The sequence below is a fragment of the Lynx rufus genome, unplaced genomic scaffold (assembly GCF_022079265.1).
Source record: "Lynx rufus isolate CCGP_SWC_20201006 ecotype Redwood Valley unplaced genomic scaffold, mLynRuf1.p SCAF_4, whole genome shotgun sequence".
NCBI classification, from domain to species: Eukaryota; Metazoa; Chordata; class Mammalia; order Carnivora; family Felidae; genus Lynx; species Lynx rufus.
This window is the reverse complement of record NW_025814856.1, coordinates 162,939,220-162,946,149: the sequence shown is the minus strand read 5'-3', so window position 1 is coordinate 162,946,149 and position 6,930 is coordinate 162,939,220. Positions and strand designations below refer to the sequence as shown.

At 44.4% G+C, this 6,930-nt stretch overlaps 1 non-coding gene across 1 annotated transcript; it reads right to left on the bottom strand.

The window, feature by feature from the left end:
• Nucleotides 1–5,683: 5,683 nt before the first annotated feature.
• TRNAC-GCA (transfer RNA cysteine (anticodon GCA)) lies at nucleotides 5,684–5,755 on the bottom strand. Its single transcript has one exon. It is a non-coding gene; the product is annotated as a tRNA-Cys (tRNA).
• Between the last annotated feature and the right edge of the window lie 1,175 nt (nucleotides 5,756–6,930).

Here is a 6,930-nt window from a genome sequence, read left to right as displayed (position 1 = left end):
ACTCCGCGCCGGGATCCGCCTGGTGGCCAGCCTCCGGGTGTGTCCGCACGCGGGAACGCATTCATCCATCATCCATCCGTCATCCACTCTTGCATCCAACATTTACTGAGCGCATCCTCCGTGCCAGGTGGGGATGCTCTGTTGAAAAGGGACCCGCCTCTCCCAGAGGTCACATCCCGTAAACCGACCGTTTCCGAGGCCACGGGGAGGTGTGGGGGGGAAGCGGACGCAGGGGTGAAGAGGGGGCTGCAGGCCGGACGGCGCGGGCCGCGCGGTCGGGGATGAGTCGGAGAGGCAGCCGGACCCCGCGCATCCTCAGATCTGCCACCCCGCTCCCTCGCTCGCGGTAGCATTGAGCCGGGCCAGTGTGACCAATTGCTGGCCTATTTGGTTGACTTAGGTGACCCCAGAAGTTTCTGGAACGTAGGAGGTCCTCAAATAAATGTGTGATGAGTGAATGAAGCATGGGCCCCACCATTCTGGTCAGGACGTGGTGGGCTGGGGGCAGGGGGAGGATCCCTGCTGAGCACAAGGAGCCTCATTCCGGGCCTGGGGGACCACCCCCTGTTAAAACAGCTCAGAAGGTGGGCATGTGGAGCTAAACCGGCTCTGGGAGACAGAGGCAGGGGTCCAGCCAAGCGGAGAGGCCCACAGCCCCGGGGAACCGGCTTCCCCCGCTCCCATCCCCCACAGCTCTTCCTCTGGAATATTTGGGGAAAGAGAATTTCTGGCCCAGCAGTCCCAGTGCGGGTCCCTGAAGCAGCTCTGGCCTGCCATAGGTCTCCACTGGCCTTGCTGCTGGTCACCTCCAGGAACTCTGGGGTACAGTGTTGACATCCTTGGCCTGGCCTCTCAAGGAAAGGCCTCGAGGGGAGACCACTCTCAGTCACTGCCCAGCTTCATACCCAGGGCCAAGCCCGGCCTTCGTGCCTAAAGAATTGGCAACACAGACCGGTGAGTGTGTGCGTGTGTAATCCGCTGTGGGAGTGTTTGAAGATATCACAACGGTTTCACCGCATGGAAAAGGAAAGCTTCAAGTTCAGCATCTGATCTCGGGATCCCTAAAGGTCGTAGCCCCTTGTGGTAAGCCCCTTGCCTGTGCTGTGTGCCCGGTATTCGTGCTGAGGTAGGTTTCCTCCCAGTAGCCAGGGTGTCCCTTCTCCCAGTGCCTCCCCTCGCCCCACCCTCAGTCTCTAAAATCCCTCAACTTAGAAAAAAGTAATTTCTCCACCCAAGACACACCTTTATTATAGCAGGTACAGAGTCTTGGCATCTCTTTGACTCAACCGCCCCCTACCCGACCAGGCTGAGACCCCCTTTGTAGACTCTGGGTCAGCAGTCGCTAAGATTTGCCAGCCTCCAGTCTGCTCAATGACCAGTTTGCCGAAGCTCAATCTGCTGAGTGGCCAGCTCTCCCAGTGCTTGAGGAACCTCCTTCCTATCTCTTTTAGTTGTACCTCTGACCTTGTTCCTACATCCAGCCCTGCCTCTGTATCTGCATTGCAAAGTGATTGTGGAGAACTCTCCTGAATTCCATTGGAAGTGTGTGTTTGGCAGTTCGGCACAGAGACAGAGGCAGGAGTGTAGCTGGAACACATTTTTTAAAGACTCTCAATCATTCAGTTTGGTTTTCAGCAAATTGATATTCAGTGGCCTAGTTTCATCATATTTGGCCTTTGGCTACCTGGCCATTGTGTGAATTGGCTTTTGGTGAACTAGCCAGCTGTAGTTCTCCCAAACAAATTGGCCAGCTTCCTCCTAAAGATAAATGGTACTGTCCACTCCTCCATGTGAAAATGGCTGCAATTTAAAAATATTTTCTGGTTTTCATTATTTTCTTTTTCTATCCACGAGGTTATTGAATAGTACTTTTTAGTTTCCAAATGTATGGGTCCTTTTCAAAGTTTTCTTTTCCTTATTGAGTTTTACCTTGTACTGAGAGAATATAGTATGTGATGTTCTTTTTGTTTAGGATTTTCTGAGACTTGCTTTGTAGTCAGGGATGTAATAAATGTTTGAAACTGTACTGTGTTTGTTTTGAAAGAGCGTGTATGTTCTAACGTTGGTTGTAGGATCTAGTTTGATCTGTTAAATCAAGCTTACTGATTGTGTTATTTGTGTCCTCTCCGTCTTACCATTTTTTGCTTCTCGATGTATCAGTTACTAAGAATGATGTATTAAAATCTATTTATGTTGTGCATTTGTCAGTTTCTCCCTGTATTTCTGATACTTTTTGCTTTATATATTTTGATACTGTGTATACAGTATAGAATTGTGTTTTCCTGGAACAGTCCATTTTACTATTATGAGGTAATACTCTTTGCCGTAATAGTACTTTTAATCTATATTTCATTTCATTTGATAATGATATAGCAAAACTAACTTTATTCTGGATAGTATTTGTTTGATATATATTTTCCCATCCTTTTACTTTCAAGCTTTCTGTATATTTATGTTTCAGGTGGTGTCTTATAAGAGCATGTAGCTAGAGTTTGTTGTTGAATCCATAATGACAACCTCTATCTTAACTGGCAAGTAGTCCATTTGCATGTATTGTGATTAGTAATATATTTTGATTCATTTCTACCATCTTATTTTGTGCTTCCTATTTATTCTGATTTTTTCTATGCCTTTCTTTCCATTCTTCTATTGGATTGATCGCTTTTTCTTTATTCACCTTTGACGAATTCACCTTGATTCACCTCTTTCTATTAATTTGAAATTTATCTAATTTAGTCTTCTTTTTCTATACTTTTAGGGGTTACTCTAAATTTTTACACACACACCACCTGATCTGATACAGTCTCACATTAATTAGCATTCCCACCCTCCTTTCACACAATGGAAGGACCTTAATATATTAATTCAATCACATCGTTGCCCTTGTCTTCTGTGTAATTGTTCTCTTTAGTTCAGTCTTATTTTTAAGCACCCCCCAATTCATTTTTCGTCTTGTTTAATCTGTGCTATTTAGATTTACCAGTGTGCTCACCGGTATCTTTGTTCACTATTTTTTATTTTGCCTCTTTTTCCTTCCTTCTGGGTTCAGTGTTCTTCTTTCTGAATTACAAGTTTTAAAGTTCTTTCAGCAAGGAAATCTTAGAACTAAAAGCCTTCAGTTATATTTCTTCCACACCTGAACGATAGTTGAGTTGAGTAGAGAATTATAACTTATAGTCTTTGACGTGTAAGATTTCATTCCATTGTTTTCAACCATCATTGTTTCCGTTGAAAAGTCTGCTGTCATTCTAATTATTATTCCTTTGTACATGATTTGTCTTTTCTCTTTGGCCACTTTTAAGATCATCCCTTTGTCTATGGTATTATGAAGTTTCACTGCAATGTGCCTGGGTGTGAATTTATCTTTTTCAGAACTCATTCCTAAATCTGAGGTCTTTGTACAAGTCTGGAAATTTCTCAGCTATCGTATTATTTAATACTGCTCTTCCTCCTTATAATTTATACTTGCAGAATTCATATTTGACATTTGTCTTTATTCTGCACCTCTCTTAACCACTCTTTTTTGTTTTGCATTTTTTTAAAACTTTGTGCTTCACTCTTGGTAGTTTTTTAAGATTTATATTCTGTTTCACTCACAAATCTCTCTTCTATCTAATCCACTATTATACTATTAATTTCAGTTATTGTATTTTTCATTTTATTTATTTATTTTAAATTTTTTAATGTTTATTTATTTTTGAGAGAGAACACAAGCAGGGAGGGGCAGAGAGAGAGAGAGGAGACATAGAATCTGAAGCAGGCTCTGGGCTTTGAGCTGTCAGCACAGAGCTCAATGTGGGGCTTGAACCCACAAACCATGAGATCATGACCTGAGCTGAAGTCGGATGCTTAACAAACTGAGCCACCCAGGCGCCCCTGTATTTTTCATTTTATATGAGTCTGCTTCATCTTTTTAAAAGTCACATATTCCTATATATTCAATTTCCTATGTCTTTAATAATTTTAACCATACTGAGGCATCTGGGTGGCTCAGTGGGTTGGGTGTCCAACTTCGGCTCAGGTCATGATCTCACTGTTCATGGGTTTGAGCCCTGTGTCGGGCTCTGGGCTGACAGCTCAGAGCCTGGAGCCTGCTTCAGATTCTGTGTCTCTGTCTCTCTCTGACTCCTCCCTGCTCGCTTGCTCTCTCTCAAAAATAAATAAACATTTAAAAAAATAATAATTTTAACCATACTTACTTCATAGTATCTATATGATAATTCTCTTATCTGACATCCTTTATTTTGTCTGATGGCTTTCACTCATGGTTGGCTGATCCTCATATGTTTTATTATTTTGAGTTGTGAACCCGTTTTAAGCCAGGTTTCATCTGTGGGAATTCTGTGGGGCCTGGTTTGCTCATGTGCCCTTCAGAGTTTGTGTTTGCTTCTTCTGGGTACCCCACAATCAGTGTTAGCCTGGGCACATTTTTTCTGTTAACTTTTAGCTTGGGGAATTTCTCAACCCTGCAGGCAGTGTAAATTCAAAGTTCTAACAGGAATAGCTTTGTAGTTATGAATTTTCAGGGGAATTACCCCCTCTCCCCTGAAAAGACAAGGACCTCTTGTCTACTTGTGCTGGTGTTTTACTAGCCCGCCCTTTTACTAATGGTGCGACTCTGAGAGTCTGACTTTACATGGGGGAGGGGATTCCAAGTCTAGACCTAACCTTCTGGATCCACATGGCTGTTAAAACTCAACACCTAGGCCGTCTCACCACAGCCGTGGGCATTCTTGGGGTCAGAACTTTAGTTCATCCCCCCACCCACCCCCAAGACACCCTTTATTGTCGTGACGGCTCAGTTATACTTACGAAAAGATATTTGCTATATTTTATCTTGCATTTCTGGGTGCTTTGAGGTAGGAGGAATTTTAGATGATCTAATCTAGCATATTTCTGGTATCAGAAATCCTTTTATGTTAAAACAGCACTCTCTTCAAAAAAATACAAAATAAAATAAAATAACCCTCTCCTCTGTTTAGCTTATTCTTGTTATTCACTTGACCGTTTCTTCATGTGGCTGTTCTACTCACCACAGATGGTTCTTGCTCAGCTCTGTCTTCCCTGTGTCCGGCCTCAAGTAGAAATCAAATACGTCTTGAGCGAATGGATGATTCCATGGACGATCAGATGGATATCAGCCGCTGCTCTGATGTCAGTCATCATCGTGAGGATAGAGTAGAGGTCAAAGAGTCCATCGTTGCCTCTTTGGGGAAGACAGATTAGGGACAGTGGTGTGCTAGAGCCGATCTTGCTCCAGAGAGTCACTTGTTAGCACACCTTCCCAATTCCATGTTCAGTGATCTTACGTTTGTAGCCTGAAATTGGCCATGGTGAGATTATTTATGCCGTGAAACTGGAAAACACTGAAAATCAGCCATGCTCTTCCCCCAAGAGCTGGTTGTTAAATATTTACCAGCATACCACAGACTGGAACAATGAAAACATGTGGACAAAATAATCCTAAGCCTATACGGAAAAAGACCCATGGTAAGTGAAACATGAAGTCAGAGTTGGAGGAATCTATCACTCTGGGGCTGTGGTGCTTGACGACAAAGTTTTAAGTTATCCCTGACTTTTTTTTTCCTCCAGATTTGGAAAGTCTTAGTATCCTGAGGCTCCCTATTAGGGAAAGGAGCTGAATCTTTAATAGCAGCTTCAATGAACAAAAGTGAGGGCCGGCAGGGGGCACCTGGATTTGAACCAGGGACCTCTTGATCTGCAGTCAAATGCTCTACCCCTGAGCTATACCCCCTGATGTAGGCTGGTGCCTGAGTAATACCTTTTACCTGTGTAGCCACACCCAACATCCCTATAAATTTTCACTACAAACGTTCATTGGCTGGGCCTTCTGGAAGCTGCCAAGCCTTCCTCACTACAATTTTATCTCTCTGATGCAAAACAAGCAACAGTTTCCCTTCCCTATAGCTACCTCCCTGCTTTTTCTGGAAAAGCACTGACACCGACATTTATAGCTGGAAGGGGCCCCAGAGTCACTAGTCTCTATGCCATTCACAGTGGGCATCTGATTACAGAGATTCAAGATTGCTAGTCTTCCTACCACAGAAAGCCCTTTATTAATAGGATCAGAACCTGGATCCACTCTTCCTGACTTTGGGTTTAGAACCCTGGGTTCCATAGGCTATAGCATGCCCTTGGATTTTGTTCTAAGGAGGGCGGTAAGCTACTGAGCAGAGCAGGAAATGTGGTCTCACTCATGTTTGAAACAATCATCTGGGTGGAAATAGGAGGAGGGGAAGAACAGAAGGGGGAGACCTGTGAGGAGAGTATCAGGACGGGCCAGGTGGGAGCTGGACCCTGGGCCTTGACCGCAGGTCCCGGTGGGGGGCCAAGAGAACCGCTCAGATGCAGACACATCTGACAGCGGAGCCCACAGGTCTCACTGCCGGCTTTGGAGGCAAAAGAAAGAGGCGACCCAACAGTGGCTGGCAGGTGTTTGGCCCTGGTTGCTGGGGGAAATCCTTGCACTTAGGTGGGCACCACGGATGGAGCAGGGAGCTGGTTAGGAGTGAGAATTCATCATTCGCTTCCCTCTGTGTTTGGTGTGAGAAGCCTGCTAGTTCTCTGCATGAGGGTATCAGGTGTGAGATGCTGGCTCTGGGAGGAGGCTGCAGGCTGGAGGGTCACCCACGGACTTTTCATGTCCCTGTTTCTCCCCAGGGCTCATCTCCTTTCTCTGTCCTCTGTGGATGGTGGGGTTCTGCTCTAATACACACGCTCAGGTCTTGCCCAACTGACAAGCCCTTCCTTTGCCCTCGTGCTTAAATATTAGTTTACCTGGGTTCAGAATTCTAGGTTGGAGGTTGTTTTTCTTCATCTGTAAAAAATATTTATTTTATAATAGCATAAAATATCAATAAAGACAACTTTATTCAAGTATCCATCTCGCCAAGGAGAAAAAAAAGTTTT